Source organism: Phoenix dactylifera, chromosome 18 (assembly GCF_009389715.1).
Source record: "Phoenix dactylifera cultivar Barhee BC4 chromosome 18, palm_55x_up_171113_PBpolish2nd_filt_p, whole genome shotgun sequence".
In the NCBI taxonomy this organism is placed as follows: Eukaryota; Viridiplantae; Streptophyta; class Magnoliopsida; order Arecales; family Arecaceae; genus Phoenix; species Phoenix dactylifera.
In genome coordinates, this window is record NC_052409.1 from 551,831 (window position 1) to 578,172 (window position 26,342).

Consider the following 26,342-nt stretch of genomic DNA (forward strand, 5'->3'; position numbering starts at 1 on the left):
ATTTTGGGAAAAGCTCTATTTTGGAGCTTTTCAAAAAAGTTATTTTAAGCTTTATCGGAAAGCTGTTTTTTTTGACCAAACTACTGATAAGAAAATATATAATTACATACTTTACCTCTTTATAAACACTAAAAATCTGATAGGATCCTAACAAAAATCCTAGCTGTGGATCAGACTCCTTCCGTGCCAGAAAAAAATATTTTTTGTTTCCTATTATTATTTTACAACTTTATTATTGTATTATACTATAAATATAATATAATATAATATTATATCATAATATATTAATATGTTATGTTTAAATAATTTAATATTCTGTTATATTATGAAAAATTAATGTACACTAATAATTATAATATTTTTTACCTTTATTATTGTATTATACTATAAATATAATATTATATTAAATTATATCATAATACATTGATATGTTATATTAAATAATTTAATATTATATTAAATTATTATGCTATAGTATACAATGTTATATTACTATATTATAATAATATTATATTACATACAGTAATATTATACTATATCATATATTTATATATTAATATATATTATGTTTTATTATGCTATGTTATATATGTAATATCCTTTTTGGTAATTTTGTTATACAAAAGTACTTTCTCAATTTGTTTACCAAACATATGGTAAAGTGCTATAGCACTTTAGAAATATAGTTACCAAACAGCAAACAGTTTTTTATAAAAACTCTACTTCAGAAAGCTCTATTCTACTTTTAAAAGCTCTACTGCCAACAACTCACCAAAACAAGGCCTAAGTATATTAGGTTGCTAAAGTTGCATGCAATTTCTTTAAAGTCCAGTAAAGGGGTCCAATCCCCGAGCCCTTTTCGGAGAGAGTCTATTTTTGATGTTTTAAATCTTTAATCTCTAGATCATAATAGAATAATTTTACCATCACATCAAAGTTCGCTCTCTTTTTTTAAGTCAAGTGCAACCAATTTTTGAAGTTGCATTCCCTTTTTGAGAAAGGTTACGTACAATCTCTGTAGCATAAAAAATAAACTAATTATTTAAAGTGGACTTTGCAGAAAAAATTTCACTTAATTGCTGCAATAAAAAAATTATTTTTTCAAAATATACCACATTTGTAGGTTCTTTGATGAATTTGTCCCTGGATCTAAATACAAGATGAGTAGTGATCTAAAAAAATATACATCAGATATTAAAAATATATATGCTAAGCATATTGAGTATTTTGTATACAAAATTCAGGTTAATTAAGAAAAAAGTTAAGGTATGGTAAGTGATGGAACATCCCAAAATTATTAGATTTTCACATACATACTCTTGCAAATATAGTTTATTTATATCTTTGCTGTTAAAAAAATCACTTTTTGCATATACACTATCAAATTGTTCTTATTTTACAAAAATAATCTGCATGTTAGTTTTTTGGATGCATGTATAAATAAATAACTATTTCGAGTAATCAAAATAACTTTATCACCTTTTTGTATTGACATCCTTGAAAAATTTATGCAAATACATAGCATTTACAACACAAATCGAATTTATAATACAACTAGTTAAGTACAACATAAATATATATTTGTATCGATGTAAAAATAATAATTGTCATTTTATCTTATAGTTATTTATTTACATCATTAGCTAAAAACCTAATAAGAATATACTTGTAAGTAAAGATGATTTGAGATGTGCATATACAAATATTATTTTTAAATAATAAATATATAATAAACCATAGGTGGGGCATGCATGTGCACATAGGCAAAGATATAATGTATGTGTATGTATATGTATATGTATATATATATATGTGTGTGTGTGTGGTGTGTGTGTGTGTGTGTGTGTGTATGTATATGTGTGTGTATATATATATGAGTATATATATATATAATATATATATATATATATATTATATATATAATATATATATGTATATATATATATGTATATATCTATATGTATATATGTATGTATATATATGTATATATGTATGTATATATATTATATGTATGTATATATGTATGTATGTATATATGTATATATGTATGTGCATATATGTATATATGTATGTGCATATATGTATATATGTATGTGCATATATGTATTATGTATGTGTATTATATATAATATATATAATATATATATATATATATATATATATTATATATATATATATTGTGTGTGTGTGTATATATATGTATATATATGTATGTATGTATATATATATATATGCACGTTCGTCTATATGTATGAAGGATCATGTTTAAGAAAGGGAAAGCTCGTCATCAAAATGGACGCATCATCAATATTATTCCATACTATTTTTGTTTAGATAACAGGCATCGTAACGGTCCACAAGCAGCTGTAAGGTGACTGTTGTCTGATGGCAATTGTCACAGAACAGATATATGATTTATGATGTTCAATGGACGGTCAGATTCAGCATACCTAGATTTCCTCGATCGCCCTCGTGGCAATTTTGTTGTTTCTGAGTGATACGAGGCCCATCGTCAGACGCGCTGCAGCATCAAATAGCGTTGCCTCAGATCCGGCGGTCGGACAAGCTTCATAAAAACCCCTCGCGCCGGCTCCCGGACAATTCTCCACGCTGAGAGAACCCTAACCCTAGTTCCTCTCTATTTCGCTCTCTCTCTCTCCAATCTCCGACCATGGTGAGAAAATCCATCCTCTCCGTATTCGATTCTCGACTTTTTCGTTCTAGTTATTGATTTCCTTGGTTTGGGCTGTTATTTGATTTTGTTTCTCATGTTTTCTTTCGGATTTGATAGCCGTTCAAGCGATACGTGGAGATTGGGAGGGTTGCCCTCGTGAATTATGGGAAGGATTACGGCAGACTAGTCGTCATCGTCGACGTTGTCGACCAGAACCGAGTATGTATTTGATCTGTTTTCTGATCCATTTTCTTTGGAGAAAAGTTTCGATTTTATTAAGAAGATGACCAAACCCAAGATTTTTCTTTCGAGCAAATGAGAAACGAAAGATATCTTCGTACAAGTAAATATTTCTTCGATTCTTGTGCACTGTGCTATTTGTTTTGAGTTTTAATGTTTGATAAGTAAAAGTCTGAAGATTTGAGACTTTTTACACTTTCTTAATAAGGGGTTTTTTGGAAGAACACTCTCTGTCGGGTATACTCTGGGGAGACGCCCTAATTTCGGAAAGTCAAAGATCCCCTATTTCGTTCTCCCGAAAAACGAAGGTCGAAATCCCTCTCTTTCTCACCCCGGGGAAGACTACTTTTATCGTATATAAACAAAGGATGTGACAGAGAAGCAAAAGGAGGATTGCTAGAGCTGCAGCTACCTGTGAAAGACCGTGGGCAAGCATATATCAATGGACTGAATCTCAGCTCTGCCCAAGGTGGGTTTTGCACTTGGTCATGGTGATATGCTTGATAAAGGTTTTGTTTCGTCGATAGCATTTTCTGATACTCGAGTGCTTCCGAACAGAAAATGTCAAAACAATTTTAATCGCAAAAGAGAATCATGCTCGAGGTCCGCTAACTTAACTCCGACGACAGGCAACCGCGGCTATCCCGATTGGGATGAGAAAAGGGGAAATAGAACTGTAATCAATATTTTCTTCAGCACTCCATTGATGCGTGGTTTGGATGGTGTTTTTGTTTCGTGCGCTTGGGTGAAAACTAGGGTTCATTAATTGGCTAGGAGGATCTGTTATTTCTTTTTTTAATTTTTGGGGGACACCTAATTGCTGTATCTATTCAGGAATGAATTTGTAACAACTGTTATCCTTTTCTTTACTCCAATCTCTTGTTAGAAGAGCTGGAGTTTCAATATATCATGTTGACTTGTTTCATTTCCATTCTTCTGTTCCGACTGTGATATCTTGAGGCATGGTTATACAGAAATTGCTTAAACGTTTTCATTATCTATTGTCAATGGGAAACCCTTGTCGGATGAGACTTAACTCTTGGTTGGATCGAAACTTTTGTCATTTTCTGGCAGTGTGGTTGCATCTAACATAAATATTGACATTAGCGATGGTATATTAGTGACTTGGTAAGTCTCGACGTGCATAGGTTGAGATATGGATTTGAGTGACATATCAGAACATTTGTGAAATTGAAATGTAACAGTCTGTTTTCTCGTTCTTTTTTAAAAAAGATTTCTGAGTTCTTTCTTGATAAGCAGACATGGTATAACTTTTATTAATTCCAACGGTACTCTTATATTGTTGGTATCTACACCAACTTGATGGAATCATATTTAGTTTATAAGAATCACAGAAAAATTTTTCTTAACAATAGTACTCCATTTCTTCTTGTTGTAGTATTTTAGGTTGGGTTCATGTTTAGGTTGGGATTTTAAATGTTGCCATTATTGGCCTTTTTTTCTTTTAATTTCTCTCATGACAGGGATTGAAGGTGTAATATAAGCTTTTTTTTTAATGTAATATAGATTGCTGGTTCCTGCCACCCTTTACATTTCTCTCTTTTTTGGGTCTTCATCAACAACTAATTGTAGCAAAAGTATTCTTCTTCAGAAAATTAAAAATCTTTTGTTCTGAACTGGAGAATTGGTCTAATTTAATTTCTATTGTACGTCGTCTGCCCTATTGGAAACTATTGCATGATTGGATGTGTACTTTGTATGATCTGCAAATGATCTTTCTTGTCTACCCTGTTCAAACTGGAGAAAATAAATATCATATACATCATTACAATCTGGTTACTTTGGCCAACATTTTGCACCCTCATGACTTTTTTTTTTTGCTCTTTAACTTCTGCAAAATGGATTGACATTGTCATGATATAAGCAGCTTTGGTGTTAATGCCTTTTCCCCTGGGAAATGATTGTCCATTTCTGTGTACATGAATAGCGGCAAATTTGTTATCACACCTTCACTTCTTCCCCTATGTCTGATGACTTTCCTTTAGGCTGTGTTTGGATGCTGGTTAGAGGGTGGATAGTATAAGGTTATCCAGCAAACCAGCCAACACCACACGGAAAGGCTTGAACAGCCTTGTCCGGTCAACAGGCCAAAAGGTAGATGTGAGGTCAGAGTTATTTCAAGGGGGAGGGTGAAATAAGTTGAACCCCCTATTTCTTCTGTATTGCTTTTACCCTTGAGTGGCATTTTTACTGTTTCTTTACTACCATCGCTTTATTTTTCACAAGATGGTGTTAATTGTGGGTGGTGAGTACTAACCAAATAACAAATAATTTTTATTTGCTGGTTAGCTGGATAAGGGATGAATAATGATGGCTAAAGCTATCCGGTAGTTAACTATTCATCATCCAAATGCAGTCTTAATGTTCTAGATGAGATTATAATAGTTGATGATTGTTGTTCGTCATTGTTCATTTGAAAATTTTTATCAGGCTCTGGTCGATGCCCCTGACATTGTTCGAGGACAAATGAATTTAAGAGGCTTTCCTTGACCGATATTAAGATTGACATTCCTAGACTTCCTAAGAAGAAGACTTTGATTGCTGCCATGGAAGCTGCAGGTATGATTTTATATCCTGTTTCCATAGCAGCTGAAGCAGATAAATCCTTTCTTTGTTTCATCTAGTAAATTCTTTGGTGTCAGATGTGAAGAGTAAGTGGGAAAACAGTTCATGGGGAAGGAAATTGATTGTTCAGAAGAGGAGAGGCGCCTTGAATGATTTTGACAGGTTCAAGGTCATGTTGGCAAGGATCAAGGTCAGACATTGTTTTGTTTATCCTGGTTTGTTTTTAATAATGATTGGAACTGTTTGATGCCTCCTTTCTCCTCCTCAATCACTTGATGCCTTCTTTCCTAATCCTACAATCTTATCGTATCCAGAGAGGTGGTGCCATCCAGCAAGAGCTTGCAAAACTGAAGAAGCAGACATCCTGAGGTCTTATGGGATAGTTTTGATTATTGTTCTAAAGCCAAAACTTGGGGAATCTTTTAGAAGGGACGCTGTCAGAGATTTTGTCTAGATATTTGCATTTCTAGGATATTTTTTTACCAAGTTTGTTCTTTCATCATGGATTGTCAGCAGGTAACCAATTATTTTGTTTGCAATATGATGCTTTTCCCTGTTTTTGGACCTTCAGTCTAGATTGAGTGTCGTGAGGGCAAAAGAGCTGATATGATGCTGGAAGGTTATTAGTTTAATATCGGCCCACCATGACATTAAATTAATTTTGATACAGGAAGCCATTTGTGCAGGTTGATCTTTTCCGTGTGCTTGTTCAGTGTGTTGCTAGAGTTGGCTCCTCATGCTAAAGGAGAACTGTTCATAGGAGGGATTCAAAGGATTCGAGTTTAGCTTAAAATGGCTTCTCCCCGTGATGATTCAAAGGCCTGTATGGTTGCTCCTTAACACTCATTGCAATTCAGATGGCTTTACATGTGGCCGGCGGAGGGGTTTAAAGGCCCGTTCTTAGTCTCATAATTTGCTTGAGCGTCGCTGGATGTATAAAACCAGATCGATCATCATATAAAATACATTTGAGGAAGGAAGGCTGGGATGGGTTAATGCGGGTGAATGCATGGAGTCACTTGTTTGATGGCTGCTGCTTAGCAAGCTATATAAAACACATTGCGTCAAATCGAAAACCATGCCTTGACGTTTCAGGACCTTATGCCTCTATTCTTCTCATGTTATCCGAAGCAGACATCACAAAGATTTGGAGATACCGATCGCTGATATACGTGCGCTTTCATTCTGACCTTATTTGGTCGCTGGACCAAGCAAATCATCCAGTACAACGTTACGGACCACCTTGGTAGCAACACATGATGAAATCGTTAGAGTTGGTAGGCATATTGCCTGCTTAGTAGTGGCCAGCTCTCAAAGGGTGCTTCTTCATGATGATCCTGAGCTGACAAATCTTATGCCATAAGTGATCGTGCCGTTCTACATACAGCAATCTAGTTCGGTATCGTGATCTATGACCCAAAGCCTGAATTGATGGCTGCTGGTAAACTGAAGGCGGGGCTTTCTTAGGTGGAGAGGAACTTGTGGCTTCGGATTACTAAGAGCAGTTGGATCAGAATAAGTTGAAAGTAGGTTCGGTGATTTGGGACCAAAACACGCAAGTTTCAAAAAAAAAAAAAAAGAGGCCTTAAACTTTCGAACTGTAGGTCGTTTTTTGATGATCCAAGACTGCGAGAAGCAAATCTGGATTCCAGTTTTCATCATTTTTCGATTATTTTTAGTCATTCGAAGTTACCCTTTATTATTTCGGGAAAGTTTCAGCATCGAAAGGCTTAGAGATTCCAATTTCAACCCGGGTTAATTATGATTCAGTAATAGATGTAAATTCTTGAGAGTTTTCCTGCTTTGAATTGTTTTACCATTTGTTGATAAATCGAGATTGGGGTCCTATACGTAAAGAGTGATGGTTTTACATTGATATCATAATAATTTTGAAATTTCCGGAGTTTTTTCCGCTCACTGTTCTTTAGCAAGACGGCAACCTTCCTCCCACGCCTCGATAAAATGGTGCTTCTCTCTTTCTTTAACACACCCCCATGCTACCAAATTACTTCTCTTCCATGGAGGCTGAGTCCTGCAATTACAATTTGTGGCATGTAATTATGGAATGGCAGTGAGGACGCGACCATACGACCCATCCAGCATGGATGAAGGGCTTTCCCCTCAATTCTCAAACCAGGCTCCCTTAGCATCGAGATATCCCAAGTTTCAGCTCCAAAAAAAAAAAAACAAAAAAAAACAACAGATATCCAAAGGGCATCATAGCCTGGCATCCAAAACATCTGTTAAACGATCAAAATGACTAGAGCAAAGATATGAAATCAACCTACAGCATTGGGCCTGAAAAGAATGGACTTGGAAAGGCAGTGCGCATTGGTAGAACGAATATACATATAACTTATCAATGGTAAGTAATCATACAAATAACCTGCAAAGTATTAATCCAAAGAGGCAAGCCAGTTGCAAGGTTCTGCTATCACAGCTCAATGCAGATATACCTTTCAACCACTTGTCAACCTTCAGATACTGTAAACACTGAAGGAGTGGATCCTGAATCCGCATCCTACTAAGCACAATAGTAAAAGGAAATGCTTCAAGTGAGCCCGCACAAAAAGTTCAGGCCAACCATTGATCTGGCAGCTCCACAATCAACTAATCCCTGTATTTGGCAACATATCTTGCAAGTTTCCCTAATCCCTTCTAAAGGCAAGAGAATCGTTCAAGTGCACACAACCGAAACCCCTGGCACTGTTTGACATAAAATGCAACTACAAGTTACAGATCTTGCATGATAGAAGTCAAACTGTTGAACATGATCCTTCTTCTCTTTGGTTTTCTTTTTCAGGAAATCTTGACAAGATCAACTCATGCAGACTAGACAGCAACAACAGAGGAGCAGATTATGTCTTCATTTCAAAGGATCGAAATAAGGACTAAGGGATGAACACTTAAATAATACAGTCCCCAACAGGTACTTATAGTCAAATCTATTTAATTTAAATTATTGAAATCAAAAGCCAATAATACATCAATATCACTCATAAAGACTTGAATGGATGCAGTGCAGATAGGATCTCAAACCTTAGAAGACAATGTCATTAAGCAACAACATGAACAAAATACAGGTAGCCAACGTTCTCTCTTTCGTCATGTAAATTGAATTAAGAAAAGAAATGTGCAAAATCCACCAGAGGAGACAAACCAACCAAGCAGGAAAATTCATGCTAGGAGAAAGCTGAAGACAAAAGGCGGGCCATACTGATACAATCTTTATAAACCAGCAAGAAGAGAGAATGACAGAGAAAACATGGCAACTGATCATCATAATTGATTCTAACCTATGAATAAGACTACCATTTCATAAATCCATAGTACCTGCTCTTGGATGGTGGTCAGAAAAGGGCCATCGCAACCGCCCCCTTTTGTTAAGCAGCATTACTGAGGAACTGACCACTCCAGAATGCTTCTCGCTTTTACTTGACTCAGCAGCAAAAATCTTGTGCATCGAATGCGCAAAACAGAACTAGAATGTGCATTGAAATTTGTAGGACATCATCAATAAGGTCAGAATACTGCCACTTGGTTCCTCTTAAGAAAAAAGTAATTCATCCGATTTATGTGTCTGCTTCTGCCCCGGCTTTGAGCATCAACAAGACCATAACTGTCTTGCAGTTGCCTAGATAGAACATGACATAAAACCATGGAGAGGTCATAAAATGAAAGAAAATTGCATCAAATTATAACCAACTTGCTTAAAGGGAGATTCCTTTCTCAGTTTACTAACTAATCATTAAAGTGAAAAGCAAGATACTAACTACTCTGGATGGTGCCTCTTCATGCCCATCCCTTCTGTAGGAAAGAGTGCCTGGTCGATTATAGCAGTAAACCCTGCCATTAATTACTGGTTGCTCTTCAAGCATACATATACAGGGTCATCTAGTTTTAACTTTACAATGTACTTTGTCCTAGTACAGACAATGTTTACACAAGTTAGTGCGTAAAAGATTGTTTTTTTAATAACTTCATCATGGCCTTTCAGTATGCAATATGACTGCGATAAAGAGCAATATGTCCCCATGTCCAGTTAACTTTAATCCATGTTGTTAATGTTAATGATCAACTTCCCTTTACTCAATGGCAATGTGCACCATTTCTAGCTTAAAAAATAGTAATAAGTAGACTTATATGACAATATGTATGTGTATATTTATGTATTAAAAGTTAGTTGCTCACCCAAGTTTGATCTTAAAAAGGAGCCTCAAGTGACTCATCCCAAACATCTCCACTCCCATTGGATACATCTTCGCCATCTTCTTCCATGGATAGCCTTATATATTCTCTATGTGCAAAGCGATCCCACTCTGTCAAGGTTGGATCCTCACGCTCCTGCATTCATCATTGAAAGCATAAGAAGGCTATCGCTAGATTCAGCTTAGCTGTAGGTAACTGTACGTGGGCGGGCAGAAAATGCAGAACCATATGCTCACCTGACGTATAAGAAATGGATCACGAGTTTCAAATGCCATGAACTTGTTGAGATTGAACAGGATATTAAAAACATTTCCTGACAATTTGCAGCCTTTTAAGTCGCGTAATGTGAAGTAGCTCTCATTCTGCATAAGTACTATCATTTGTTAGAAATACTAGCATCTAGTTATGCATAATATTATATATGATGTGACGGTAAAGATATGGTGACCTCTGGTCCAATCATATCAATCATCTGGCATAAAATATCCTCAAACAAAACAGGTTCCTGTGCCATGCATTCCATGCGATGCAACTGCTCCTCATAAAAGAATTGCATTTCATTGGATGTGAGAATTCCATTTCCATCTAAATCTATACATTTGAACCTGAAAATTAAATGTGAGTGAAATTATTTCATATCATCAGATATCAAATTAATTGGAAGCACATGTTAAAATTTTAGTAGGTCTTATTACCAGCCTACTGTCCGAGGATTTGACATAGATTCACATCAAGATAAGAATTTCCTAGCACAAGGTAGTCCTACCTACAAGTATGGCAAGCCGAGGAAGTGCTTACCTTAATGGGTCAGTTGATCAAGCATCAGTCATGACAGATTTATTTTCTGTGATGCCAATTGATCGTCACTTATTAAAAAAGACTAGCCTCGCAATATATATTATCCAAACTTAAGCAAGTTACGAAGTTATTGTATCTCATTATCATAATTGAGGAATAATAGCCTTTGTCACTGTTTTTTCCCAACAATTACTAACAAGTCTCACCCAACAATTAATTTGCCTCTCTGAATCCTTTCTCACTGTATTTTCCCATTAGAAACTATTGATAGGCATCATCTGTGTTGGATTTCAATTGTTCCTCCAAAGTTTTGTTCCATATAGCAGCTAAGTATTCAAGTATTCAATGCTATTCTCATGTCACCAATCAGGACTATACTATTGGCGCATAGAACACATAAAGGCATCCTTTCTGGATTAGCTATCAGTTTCTCTGTGATCAGAGCAAGAGATAAGAGATTAAGCCTTAGTATAGGTTTAAAATCAAGCTTTGGCGTAGGTCTAAAATGGCTAGACGCTTGTCTGACCAAACACATCTACTAGAATTTGCTAGTTGCTAGTGACATGAGTGGGGTACTTTATTACAGTCTGGTGCATCTTTAATAGGGGATCTCTAATCAACAAAAGTTCATGGTCGAGATATGTATGCCAGCTGAATCATGGAATAAAAGAAATTACAACAATTTATGACCATGAAACACACAAAGATCAATAGGCATCAGATAATTAATGAGATATGTTAGATTACCAATATTCAAGGCTAGGCTCAGACGATTTGTCCTCCTCTGACAATATAAAATAAACAAAGTCTTCATACCCCATTTTTCCTTCAACTTTGCTGGTAAATTTTCTTGGGACCTATGGTACAGTTGCAGCATTTAAAATGTTATAGAAAAATAAAAATTTACATAGCAGATTTACTTCAACAAAAAATATGAGTTGCTTTTATCCAATCTGAAATCCATGACAGCAGAAAGTAACAAACCTGTGAGAAAATTCTGTCAACAATTCTATAAGTTAGGGCATGGTTTCCATATCGGATAAGGTTCTCCTTATCGATCAAAAAAATCGTGATCTGTATCGAGTTCCCAAAATTTGCAGTATATTACATAGAAGTGCTCATAAGAGAAGTACCTGAAGAATAAAAATAGTTTTACATGGTGTTAATTTTTCACATGCTAAATGTTATAGTTCAAGGCAGTCATCAAGGGCGGATAAATAAAAACTTTTTTATGCAAAAAAAATCACCTTTAACCTACAGATTTCTGTGCTTTAAAGTTGTAACTCAACCTAGCTTCTCCACAATAAGAATACCATTTTTATAGTTCTCCACAGGCATGGTAGAGTATTTGAATTTGGAATGCATGGACAAATATTGAAAGCAGCTATTGAAAAAGAAAATGCAATGGCTAGATAATAACTGGAACAGAACCGCAATGCAACAGAAAGAATGTTTCAAACACTAATGAACACAAAGTCTGTGATATGGCAGACCAAAAATGAAAGTTTTTGAGTAACAAGATTTCTGATAATATAAAATTTTGGTTCCAGTGGAATACCTCAAGACTTTGTTAATATCTTCCTCCTCATCTGCATGTTGCATTGCAGCAATTAAGTTTCCACGTTTAAGCTCTCTAAGGGTAAGCCGACCATTTCCAGATCTATTCATGTAGTAAAATATTCTGTATATGACAGTTTCCGCTGGCAACAGGTTTATGTATATATTTATTAGAAATAGCAAAAATTAAGATTATTTTGCTGGAGAATGTTGGAAGGAAACCAAAAATTGAAAATATAGTAAAACTATAATAAAAGTGAAAAAATCTCAAATGGCATGGTGTAATTTACACAATGGAGGAGGATAACCAATCAATGAATTTTATCGCCACATATCTATCCTGTAAATATGAACTTTGAACAAAAAGACGCAGCAAATAGATATTTTCCAGAATAATAGATAAGTAGCCAAGATACCTAACTGCGAAGGCATTAGCTATTACACTTAAGCATAAATCGCAATGAGATCATTCAAATAAAAGGACACTAGGCACCTCTCTCTCACAATTAATCCATAACATGTAAAAATAGAATAGAAAAGACACTTCATAAAATAGAAGATATGATCGGTAGCAGTAAATGGAAATTGTCCTTTCACAATTGTGAGCAAATGCAGCCTAAAAATAAGACTTTATTTAGTGGTCCGAGAGGAATTACATTATCTTATTACTACAATAATGTATCAAAACACACTTCAAACCACTAAACCAAATCATAACTTATCGTTGGACTACACTAAATCAAACACAAACCTCGTCATCTTTTCTTAAAAGCAATGATTGTATAACATCTTTTGTTGTATCACTTGCTGACTTTTACCAAGTACCTAACTGTAATTAGCTTATCCTAAAATCTCTCCTTCATAATCACTATAACCTAGTGTCATCTTTGATATTAGATGACTGTTTAAACATGCAAAGATGAATGTCTAGTTTAAATGTATTTATACACCACAAATATCTTGAGTTCTCTCAATGAGATTCGTTGATGCTGATCTCTTTCTTGCTTTCATTGATAGAGAAAGGCATTTCAGGAATTTCTTCATTATCTTAATGAAGTTCCTGATTCTCTCAGAAACATATTCAATTTGATGAGCCAATTGTAATACTGTTACATTTAAAAAGATTAATAACATTGTCATAGGCAAATGCATTTGATGTTGAGATTTGTGCATAAGTCATGTGAACATTAAACACTTCTTTGTTTTACTACCAATGACTTTTTTCCCTTTTGCCCAACTCGGTTTCCTATAAATCTGTTATTCACTTCTTCATTCCTCAGAAAAACCAGGAAAGCACTTTCATACTTACTCATAGAAAGCAAAAGATATAAAACATTAACCTCAATTCCCATGGAAGGGAAATTAGAATGCTACAAACATGTCCTCAACAATGAAGACTGTCACCCATTACTTGCTTACGAAACAAAATAAGTAGAAAAAATGATAAAACATCCTAGAGAGCTTAGGATTGCCAGGATCTTAGAAATTATGGACAAGACTTGTGACTTTGAAACAAAAAAATGGTCAAGAACTCTAATTCAATGTAGACAAGTTATGAAGCCTAAACCAAATACTATGTATAGTATACAAATTCTTCTATTCGTTGGTATGACCTCATCTCCATACATAAAGAACACCATGGTAGTGAAAGACCTAAATTAATTACCATAAATACATCCTAACCCAAGGGTTAAAGTATCAGTACCGGCACTTTACTAGTATCATGCCTATCCACACACAGGCACAGTATGCCTGGTGATTCCAGAATAGCAAAATAGAGGTGAAATATAAATTGGTAGCGACTTGGAGGGCTAGCCATATTAGCAGCTGACTGATACTATCCTCCTTCACAAATTAAGTATTCAATTGTCAACCAGAACTTTCCCCCTCCTCATCCTGTAATAGAAAGATGAGCTTAAAACTGGAACATCCCCCAAAACCAATGTACACCCTTGAGTCATGCAGCACAAATAAAATATCATTACAAGGAAAACTTCTCAAGCAGCGCAGGATCTAGCAAGTTCCATGAATCACCTAACGTCTTTGATTTATGAACTAACATTTATCAAATTTCACATATGCCCATGCATAGTTTTACAATTCCTTTCCCTACTCAATTATCAGTGCCAGATCACGAAGTACAGAAATGATACAACATAAGGTGCTTTCCCTTTTGCAACTTTTAATCATTCAAGACTTATAGGTATTGCAGTATATGAACGCAAAATATAAGATGAGACCTTCTATTCTTTCTCACATATTTCAGTTACTGGAAAAGACATTCATCAGAATTAACCCAGGAATATATTTATAAATACATGCAGTTCATCTCCAAGCATATAAACTCCATCAACTTGCAGAAGCACATCAGCAATCAACCATGTAGTTCAAATACAATCAACATATAGAATGCATCCCTACTTATTTGTTCATATAAAATTTACATTAGAAAATAAACTTACCATACCGTTCTTGAAACTCAGGTGTGCTCTGTAAAAATTCTAACCCAGGGTGGCTGGCCAAAAGTTCTCGAAGAACAGGTTTGAAGTCCTCCTAATATTAATCAATAATAACTTAGATTAGAAACTAAAAGATAAAAATATGAAGCCCATCTATTATAATCCTAAATTTGCCATTTGGAGCAGATCATATGGTGAACATGGTGATTTTATCCAGCAAAAGGCTTCCATAAGCTAATTCTTTCAGTAATATATATTACAAACCTGCGTGAGGTACCCGCGATCTGGCTGCTTCAAAATTGTAAATATTTGGATAGCTATATCCATGGTTATCATGTTGCTGTTTATCCAATAGTCAACAAAGGCATCCCTAAAAAGCATATCAAGAGAGGCCAGTTATTCAGATTTATTAATGCCTCCAATTAAAATATATTAATAAGCAAGCTTTAAAAAATGACGAATCAAATCATTAACTATTGACAAGTATATGTCATATCCTCTACAAGAAAATAACAACACAATTTGAAGTTGGAAATTATTTTTGATAACAGCAAGGCTGCAAGATTCACTTATTATATTTTATCTCAACATTATAAATTTACTGCCATCCAATCTCAAAAGAAGAGGAAAAAAAGTACTATAAACTAACCACAAAGAACAACCGGCAGGTGTTCTTGTAGAAAAACATATAAATATGAAATTTGAAAAAACACGAAAGAAATCACGCATATCAACTACAGAAGTGAAGCAGGAACGGTCAAAGGCCTTGAACAAGATTCTCCATGCTTGTTTCATCAAGTTACAACATATCAGATATACAGGAAAGTTCGCGTACCTTGTTATAATACCAATGCAGTCTGCATCAATCTTTCTAAAAAGCACGCTTGAAAAGAATGATGGGAGCTTGCAAATTTCCTTTGTGACAGATTTAAATTCTGACAGCAAATGGATTGTTAGACATAATATTTGATTTAAGCCATTGAGCAAAGAAATGTAAATTTTAGGTTCACCTTGTACTTGAAGACCATCCAAGTGGCCATAGAAAAGCTGATTAATTCTAGATAAGCATTGCTCTTTTAGTTCGAATGAAGGGGGGCGCCCATTCTTGAAGTAGAACTGCAAGGATATCAAGCATTGGTCAGAAGCAAATCTGCAGATATGTTGCCACCAATACCACAGCAAAGTCTGTTGCATTGTAGCACATTGAGTCACAAGTCGAACAGTACCTGAGGTATGACTTCTCTCACTGGCTCACTAACCACTTTTAGAGGAGATCCAAAAGGTGACGGCCCAGCCCCTGCACCACGTTTCATAATACGAGGGGATCCAGATGTGCTTCTAGGTGAAAGTGGAGGTGCACTGCCAGCAGGGAACATGGAAGGCAATGAATTGCTTGCAGCAGCATTTGCACTACCAGAGCTCCCAGGAACATACAAGGGTAAGCCTGCCCTTGCATCATCAAGCAAAGATTTTACCTACAAAAGATGCTAGCAATGAGTGTGCCTCGAGAAAGAAATAAAACTGCAGAAAAATGTATGAAGAAAGTAATCAGGATGATAAAAAAGTGTGTTCAAAATCGGAGGCCAAGGGAGACCACAATATTGGTTCATTATGTTGGGGATTTTTACAAACGAAAGAAGAGAAACACGCCAAAAAAAAAAGGCATCTTTAGAGTATTACCTAATCAATATTTATCAAGCTTAAGTGAAAAAAAAAATTGAAAAATGGTAGGAAGGGCGGCAATATTCTGTGTTAGAAGATGCCAGAAAATAAAAAGAGCCCCAAAGCAAAGAATAGGTACTTAGTAAAGACAAGAACATTGAGTTTAAAAGGGCTAGGAAAAGGATTAAGAACTAAGATGGTATGGGTATGCATAACAAGGGTCCAAGAAGGCCAAGGTAAGGACAGATGCTCAAACTTGTCTTGGAAGGTCAAGAAAGAGGAGGAGAAGACATAATGGATATAACTTTAAATAGCTTAAAAGGATCAGGAAAATGTTACAAAACTCCACAGAAAGTTCCTTATTTGCACGTAAGGATCATAGTGACAACCCAAGTATTTGGAACCAAACAATAATAAAATTGCAAATTATTTTTTATAGAAAAACATTAGTAAATGAGAACAAGAAACACCTATGTACAATAATGATGTGAAAAAATAAAAGGAGATAGTGCCTAAAAAATAACAAAAAGTGCTAGTAGTATAAAAGAAAACAGTATTTTGGGACCTAATTTAGCTTGAAACAGCATAGAGAAACTGAGAATCTGGAGGAGGGGGGTAGCAACTTTCTAATATTGAATATGTGATGAAATTCTTGAAGTGGACCACAACAGAATTCCATGTAAAGAGAACTTCGGTCAATTGGTAGTCGAATACTTAGAAAACCTTAAGTTCCATGTATGGTAAGCCAATTTGACAGATAATCGAGACAAAAAAAAGTGTTTTTTACTTCTTTGACTTGGGAATCCATTAATTAGTAAAAATATTTAATATGTATTGCTTTTCCATATTCTTAGTAAGGTGTTGTTTCTAGTTATAGATATGGAAAGTCATTGGTGCCTCCATAAATAAAATGTGGGATGCTTAATTGGTCATTCAAATGGATGCAAGCAATCTCTTAAACCTTTAGAAGGACAAGAGAAGGTCATGGTATCCTGTCATTATGTGCTTCTTTTTTCGATAGAGCTCAATGAATTATGTAGTTCAGGTAAGACGAGGGTAAAAATTATTAGCTTATATAATTTACAAATAAATTATGATTGGATTAGTAGATAGTTTGTTTATAAAATGGTTATGTAAACATTCAAGGTGGGGAGAGAGAGATGAGGAGGAAATTTAGCACATTTGGAAAAAAAAAAATCAAATGTTTAAAATCCTTCCTAATTCCCTTATCTTTTTGTGTTAGACTGAATCATATCATGAAAAGATCTGGTTTCCAGAAATTCAAAATTAATTATAACTTATCCAATTAGGCAACCAAACTATGGCATCTACAATACTTTAGTGTGGTTAATGTCAGTATTATGTATCTAATGCTTGGCAAATCTTGTTGCAATTAATTTCAGTGACCTATATTACAAACTTCACTCCTCTTTTTTTTTGCTCCACTCGTCACTTCCTCTGACATCTGTATGTTTTTTCTACAATTCAGAAATCAAGCCTCCTATCTCCTCTTGGCACGTTATTCTAAATCATGCTGATAAAATATTTAAATAATAGATGATAAATCAATATTAAAATAATAGATAATCCACGGGTCTTTAACATCTTCGACTTCTTCAAAGAACTCTAGCACAAGGAATAGAGCAAACCAGCATACAAAAATAGCAAAGCGAGCCCAAGTACCAGCTTAAGTGTTTCCGGAAGCGAGAGCCACTGGAAGTAGAGGTGCTCGGCAATGGCAGGATTTTGTTTGAGTGCCATCGGAGAGACTTCTGGGAGCTGCAGCAGATCAAGGTCAAGGGTTGCTATGTCCCTCGCCACTTCCACATCCATCTCAACCATTTTGTGTATCTCTCATGCAAGAACAAAAACAACAACAAATACCAACAACGGCAACAGCAAGGAGAGAGGTGACGATACAAAAGGAAGGATTAAATCTCCAGGCAACGTCTCAACAATTGAGCAAACCCTAAAAAGTAAGAAGAAATCCAAAGAGTCCGGTTCTCCGTCTCAGAAAACAAGAAACGAACCCTAGATCTTCGACCCCTCCGTCCAATTCAAATCCCTAGCTTCCCCCGCCATTGGAACACCGTCATCGGAAGGGAACGCAGCAGAGAAACCCTAGATTTCCGGCTCCAGAGCTCGAAGAACAACGGAATCCTCTCGGCTTCGCGAGTCCGCGGCTCTATAGATTAGGATCGAGCTTCAAATCCCTCGCTCTAAATCCCAGAACCGATCGGAGGGGGGGAAAAGGCGGAGATTTCTCCCGGACATCGATGGCGATTCGGATCACAGAGATCGTTCCCAAAACCGAAAAGTAAAGAGAGGCCTTCGAGGCTCGAAACCCTCAGAGAGAGAGAGAGAGAGAGAGAGAGAGAGGTGGGAAAAGAGAGAGATGGGGGAAACAGAGGACCATCGAACAGGCGTCCCTCAGTCCGCCGCACTAATATAACAGCCGAAACTGCCCTGGGGCACAGATGGAGAAAGGGGCACTCCAAAGTTCGCGACTTTTGACGCAGATGGTGTGCTAAGAAACGATCTGGACCGTCCGGCCCATATGGTTTCCCTTGAATCGAATGCTCATCAACGAGGACTCTCCCCTTCCGTTCTCCGACTTCGCTTGCCGCAGCGTGGCGTCGAGGTAACGGAAAGATGACGCGCTGCCGCGACGCTATCTGTGGACGGAGTGGATATGGTAGGATTTACTAAAACTGACGGTTGTTTCTGATCCGCATATGTTGCACCGCCAGAGAAAGTATTGTGGCGATGACGATGTTGATCGAAAAAGGCAGATGGAGACGAGACGAATGGATTATTGATTTGGAGCCTGGTTGCTCGTTATATAACACAAATAGAATTTCAATTGAAGTTTTTTTTTTCTTTTTTCCGCTAGAGAAAGTGAATTCGTACCTGACGAGTACGAAGACATCCAATAAAGCCAGAAAATGAAATGCTCTGAAGTGCTAGGAATATCTTACCGTCTCTCGCCCACAGAGTACCTTCGAAGTAACTGGCCTGGTAAGCAGCTATCCAATCCGCAGTTTTATTGGCTTCTCGAAAAACATGCTTGGCCTAAAAGGCTTCCCCTCCTTTGCCATAACCCAAATGTCACGAAGCAGTGGATGGACACTGTCGTCACCCCTAGAGCTCTTCTGGATCCAACTAATAACCACGACCAAGTTTCATTCTAGGATGATAGAGCTTGCTTGTAAGTCACACCAAGCATAAGCTGAAGCTTCTCAGCTAATTTTTTTATATTTTATTCTCCTTGTTTTTTTCAATCGGTTGACGATACGAGAATAAATACAGGGCTCCCCTTCTGAAAGGCTAGAACTATGCCTACGCTCGCCACTTTTTAGTCGACTGAGCTTGGATTGGTGAATGCTCGTCTCACATCTGAGGACCACTTGATTCCTCATAAAATTAGGCTACGTCACCAAATTATTTCAGCCTTTGGGAGACAAGGAAATATGCTAGCGTAATGGATGATACTTTTCTTAGACAGTATGATGGGCACGTGTGCAAGCACAGATATCCTCGAGGTTCATATGGGATAGGAGTGTGGCATATCTCAAGAGAAATAAATAAACCATAGCTTCATTTTCTCAAAACTGGCGAAACCATTCTCGAATCACAGATTTCTATATAACTCGATTCATCTAAAGTTAACCAATATACCTAGAGATGCCATTGTTAATTCAGATTTAGACCCAAATGGGTGTGTTGCATTTTGTTGGCTAGCATAGGGAGATTGATTTACTTTAGTCAAGATGGCGAATGGAAGAGAAATTACTAGAACCGGAGAGAGGCACAACCGATTTTACTTCTCTCTCTATTTTAATCTTAATTGAATAACATAAAGGTAGATACTAGATAGATATCCATTTATAAAGTAAGGTGGCAATCGGATAGGATCGAGTTGATACATGTTAGGCTGGATACAGGTAGGAGCTGATCATGGGCCTTCTGGCCCGCCCAGCTCGGTCCGAAATTTTTCCGGCTTGGGCATTAAAAAAAAGGCTCATGGGTCGGGCCTGGGCAGGAAAAGCGGCCCGATCAAAAAATCGGGCCGGGCTTGAAAACTTATAAAAATGGCCCGGCTTGGCTTGGCCCGTGTTTTCTTTTTTAATGTTTGTAGATATATCCAAATTCCAAAGTTTGAAACCACCACCAACACTATCTATTTGAAATAGGCTAGTTATATTTTTAGCATTAATCAAGATGTTTGTCTCAAAAAGTTGGCACTACAAGTCATATGTTGAACCCAATTAACCATTAGAGAAACAAAATAAAGGTAGAAAAATACATCCAGTTTTAGATAGCCCATTAAGTTGTTGGGGCCATTCTGTCCCATTTCCAAATTTCAAACAAAGAAAAAAGCGGATCTATCAGGTCGGGCCGGAGACCAGATTTATAAAGTCGGGTTGGGCCTGTACAAAAATTTAAGCTCGACGGTCGGACCGAGCCGAGCCTGAACATAGCCATTGAGCCTAATTTCTGCTGTAGAGCCCGGTCCGAGTTTTGATCAGCTCTAAGTAGGGTCAAAAACTTGTAAACTCGAACATTATATGTTTATTAAATAAGTAACCAACCTGTCTCACATAATCTGTTTACCAAACAAATTGAATTAGGCTAAACATGTTAGTAGATTTTTAAGAATTAAATGGGTCAAATAGATTAAATATAATAGAAATAAATTAAGCAAGTTTTAATGAGTTAAATAATTTGTAAACGGGTCAAATGGTTAGATCATAACCCGATCTAATAATTAAATAGATCAGAAGTTGAAACCTGAATTTGATCTATTTAATAAATAGGACTGAACTAGTTGACCTGTTCATGACTTAAATCAATATACGTCAGACGAAAAAATGCTTAAAGTTGGGTTAGGATGATGAGTTGTATCATAATTGCTACCACTACTGTAAAGACGCGTGCCCTGCCATGCATTGCAGGAGTGCATGCAGCATTTCTCAAGTTGAGGAGAATTAATGTCTGCAGGCCTTGATTATAGTATAAAGCGCAAAAAAAAGGGAAAAAAAAGAAGAGGAACTTGCAAGCGGTCTGGAGTATGGAAACACCAGCCTCATCGCGTGACATGCGGCAATGAAGCTTTTTTAGGTACAGGGTTGGACACCGAAGGATGACCCTTCCTTTTCTTTGAAAGGGACGGAGGAGAGCAGATCTCGGCCACCATGTTTAAATTTCTGCTCACCTTCTTTTGACCGCTGCGAAGTCAACAGCCTGCGTTGTGGATCGCTGGCTGGATTTATCCCCTGGAAAGTCCATTTCAAACGTTCCCGCGGAACAACAGAATCGGTCCCATCTCCGCACTCCGCGCTATTCCTGACCAGTATCTACAAGTGAAAAATGCATCCTACGTTTGGGTTCATAGAAAACTCTATGCGGGCAAGAAACCACCCCGGCCGCCGGTTCTCACTGCTGAAACACGTCCCGTCCGCTAACGCTGTCCCGCCAGCACCCCGCTTTCCCTTCGCGTGACGCCCCGCGAACCAGAATTTCCGATCAATGGCCTTTCGGGCACTCTAGAGAAGGGAGCAGACGGTTCAGATCGTTTCTTTCTATATACGATCTCTAAACAATAGGCGCCAAAATTCGTGAACACTCACGTCTCCGTGATTCAAGGCAATCGGTTGCTATATAAGTTCTGGCCGCTCGTTAAATGGCTGCCTCTCTTTGTGAAAGAGAAAAAAAAAAAAGAACAGCCTCTCTCCTTCCTTTCCATGTTTTCCGAGGCTCTCTTCGATTTCAGGAAGGACGAGCTCTGCGATCCCAAGCTACGTCGATCTCTGGGAGAGATCGACGTCTCGTACTATGCTACGATCGGTTCTGGGATCTTGTGAGGGATTTGGAGCTCGATTCCGATCTATAGATCCGTGGTTCTTCCTGCTACGGAGCTAGAAATCTAGGGTTTCCATGCTCCGAGCCCTCCCTGGTTGTCGGATATTTGGGAAAGGGTGCTGATTCTCCAGTCTCGAGGGAAGCTAGGGTTTGAATCGGATGCAGTGGGTTCCGAAGATCTAGGGTTTGTTTTTGTTTCTCTTGAGACGGAGGTTCGGGTTTTCTTGGGTATTTTCCTCTTTTCAGGGTTTGTATTTCGATTTGAAGTGGACAGGAGGTCTAGATCTTTCTTTCATTTCTTGTCCTTTCCTCATTTTGTTGTTCTTGATCTCGTGCGAGAGATAAAGAATGGTTGAGATGGATGTGGAAGGGGACGTAGCATCCCTTGGCCTTGGACTAATGCATCTCCTGAACCAAGAACACTTGATGAAAATCTTTACCTTGCCAAATAGCTCTCTTCACAGTTGCTCTTGCTTCAAGAAACGTCAAAAAAATCGGTATTCCCCATCTCACGTTACTATATTGTCGTAGCCTTGTTCTTACTTTTGCGAATTGCCAGATTCAAAAATAGGCTCTCTTTACTATTTTCATAGGTTTATTTGGTTTAATTCCTTGTGTTTTTTTTATAAATTACTATTTGCTTTGCATTGTATGAATTTCTTGGTATCTACCCATTATCTGTTATCTCATATTTTTTGTCCGCCTTTCTGTTTTGATAAATGACAAGGAATTAGGTGTTCAGATTTTTCCAAACTATTAAAAAAGATAAATGGACTTTAAAGGGACAAATGGGTGGAGTGAAAAAGATGCAGAGATTCTAGTATAGACATCGGAAATGAATTATATGTATTAGTTGCAATAGTTTGGAGATAACCACATCAATGTATTGTATATGTACTGTGATGAATTAATTTGCTAAATCATCCACCAATTCTGCAGTGGTATTATCTGATGCGCCATATGATCTGCCTAACGTGAAAAGATTATTTAGTTGAGAATTGTCACAAAGCTTCGATTAGTTTCAAAATGCATTAGATCAACCCTTGCTCCTCCACTCTTTCTATCCTATACATTTCCTTGACCATTTATCTATAATTATCTGCAAATCAAATTTTAAGTTGATATTAATCATATAAATCAACAAAATTGAATTTCTGACACTGCCTTCACCTGACCTACTTCATTAAGAAAGAATTAATGACAAGATACAAACTCAAACATGAACCAAGAAAACAATAAAATAGGTAACTGTGACCTAAATTAAAACATGTCAATATCTTCTCCAAGTTAACTTTTGCAATATAGCTTCCATATAACTCATTCTGTTTATTAATGAGCTTTTAGTCCGGACAAATAACCCTTTGCGAAGTAGGGGGCATTAATGATTTTCCTGACTCTAATTAGAAATAACAACAATCCAAGAGCAGCCAGTAGCAACTTAATAATAACTACTTTTTCATGATTGATAGATTCTTTATGAGAAAGACTGTAATTTTTAATTAAATGCTGAAATTAACGTGTTACATTAAAACTTACAGTTTTGGAGCATTCATTACCAACCAATCAAATTCTTTTCTTGCTGAATCTTGTTATCCACTTCAAGATTTATCTTTAAACATTTTAACATCATAAATTGATTTCATGCACAATTTACTTCCCCCTCTTATTGCCTAAGATAGTTAAATACGCTCTACTTTCTTCCTTCTTTTTGCATATTTGCTGACACAACCCATGATGGTTGGAGACTTATAATTTGGTCCTAAATGCTCATTTTTTCCTTCTACTATGAGATATGCATAGGTTCCAATTTATATCGCTTCTTCGTGGGATCATAGATTGTACAGTCTAGGTCCTTGATACGAATATTGATATTTGGATAAACATATAGTATTTGTAGAAATTTAATGACACTATGATTATGTTTTTCTTTGTGCTTCATCACTTTATTTTTCATTTCACAAGCATTTCTTTGTTTTTTGTAACGCAATAGGATTTTTTGCTTATCTTTTCCATTAAACAAAGGCTCTAAGATCCCTGTCTCATATGGTTAGACTTCTCCTTTTTAAAATCTCTGTAGAGGAGTCTTGATTTTTCCAAAAAAGGAAAGAATGTGGAAGGTTGGACCAATCATAAGGCTGTAAATAGGTGCCATATACTATTATTTTGTTTTTGAGTAAATTACTGAAATTGATTTTACTACATCGATGCCAAGATGAATCAAAATATTAGTTCATCTCAGGCAAATGAAAAATTGATTGAAACATCTAGCTTAGCCAATGAAGAACCTAGATATCAAAATATAGGCTGGTGTATCAAAAGCAAGATTAACTTCAATCTTACATATTGATTTTAATATGTAAAAATAAAAAAGTTATAGTTACATATTAAAAAGGGAAATTATGGGAAGATTCAACTAATATGCTACTTTTACAAAAGTGGCATCTTTGGAAGGGGGACTTCTTACCCTTGTCCTCTGTACAATCAGGTGGATGATTTTGGCCCTTCCCAAAATGGAGCTCGAGATGGAGATGAGCAATGTTTTGATTTTCTAATAGGTTTTATATTTGACATATTGTTTTCTGTTTTGTCTTTACAGATCTTTTCTTCTTGGGAATATGGCTTTATAAATCCTTTTCATTGTGTAGATAATATTGTGTATACCCTCTCTCTCCCTAACCTCCCCCCCCCCCCCCCCCCCGCGTTCCCCCAACTCTATCATCTTTCTCTTGTTTGTAACTTCATGATTCATTCCTAGCTTGTATTTATGTATAATTGGTTTTCTTTCTTTTATTCTATCTTTCTTTCTTAAACTTTGTTTCATAAAGGACTTTTTAAATACACACACACACATGCACACACACTATTTTGCAACTTTACCAACCAAAAAGCCAATCCCTTGGATTAAAAATTAGGAAAAAAATACATACACCTCTTTAAGTTTGGGCGAGAAATACTTTGACTCCAAATTTTTAAATTTTTTCAATTAGACACCATAACTTATTTTTTTGTTTCAATATTAGCCCAACCGACTATATGTGCTTGAACACTATTAACGGCTTGTGTAGAATATCTAAATTACCCTCCATCTGTTAGGAAATCCTTAGCATCTGGTGACCAAAATGGGATTACCAAGATAATCTTAGGTCATTAATAATTCTTATTTTGGGATAATTTGATTTTCGATCATCCAAGATCGCCGTGTTTGGTATGCTATGTTTCAGTGATCAAAGATCTTTGGGTATATATGAGTAATCTGTTTGGTATTCGATAAGAAATTAAGAATCCAAGATCACTAACTATATAATACCAAAAGTACCCTCGGTATATTTCATGAATTATATTTATTATTCATGTAAAATATATTATAATAAATTATTAATTTATTTATTAATATCTTAATTATGAATATATTCTACAAAAACATATTTATTGATCTTATAAATTACTAATCCTTTTAAATTATATTAATTGTTATTATATAATTAATATTTTTATTGATATTTATAGTTCATTATTATTTTAGTACTAATATTTATTTTGATTAAAAAATAAGGAGAATAGAAGCAATATTTTAAATAATTTCATAATATAAATATAAAGTACAATAACATATTTCTATTCTAATTAAAAATTATAACTTAATAATAATATGGTTTATAATATAATATAATATAATATATAACATAAATACAATGTATGTAATATCAGTATAATATCATATGTATAATATTGATATAAAATATTAGGTATATTGATATACTAATTTTTTTCGCTGGATTGAGAGGCATTTTTGTCTCCAAATTTCAAACCAAGATCACTATCTTGCAGTGATCTTGGATACTTGACCTCAAGGATGGGTTTTTCTATCACTGAGTTGAGGGATGATTTGAAGAGTGGAGATGATTCGGGATCACTATCACGTAGAATTACTATGGTGAGACTAACCATGGTGATCTCGTTACCTTCACCTATTTCATCCTTGGTCTTGGAATGATCACCCTATGCCAAACGCCCATTAGACCCCAAATTTATTTTTCAAAAACTATTTCTTTCTATCGGTAGCAACCCCCCTAATGGATGAGTGGAGGATGAGGGCAGCCAGGCGGTGGTCGAAGCAATCCAGATGATGTAGATGAACATCTCCATGATAGCTATGAACGGGATGAATGTTGCGCATAGCCTCTCCCGCATCGTCAAAAAGCTCGATCTCTGCCCTAAAAATAAAAGATCACAATATAAAAATCTCAAAAGAATCAACAAAATTGAATCCAAAATAAGAAAATCAAGAGAAGAGA

At 36.1% G+C, this 26,342-nt stretch overlaps 1 long non-coding RNA gene and 2 pseudogenes across 1 annotated transcript; 2 read left to right on the forward strand and 1 right to left on the reverse strand.

Annotated features, from left to right (window-relative positions):
- Nucleotides 1–2,530: 2,530 nt before the first annotated feature.
- Nucleotides 2,531–6,105, forward strand: LOC120104377 (annotated as a pseudogene).
- Nucleotides 6,106–8,414: 2,309 nt separating this feature from the next.
- Nucleotides 8,415–18,641, reverse strand: LOC120104376 (annotated as a pseudogene).
- Nucleotides 18,642–21,785: 3,144 nt separating this feature from the next.
- LOC113462713 lies at nt 21,786–24,837 on the forward strand. The gene is made up of 2 exons (XR_003385685.2): nt 21,786–22,544; nt 24,533–24,837. It is a non-coding gene; the product is annotated as an uncharacterized LOC113462713 (long non-coding RNA).
- The last annotated feature ends 1,505 nt before the right edge of the window (nt 24,838–26,342 follow it).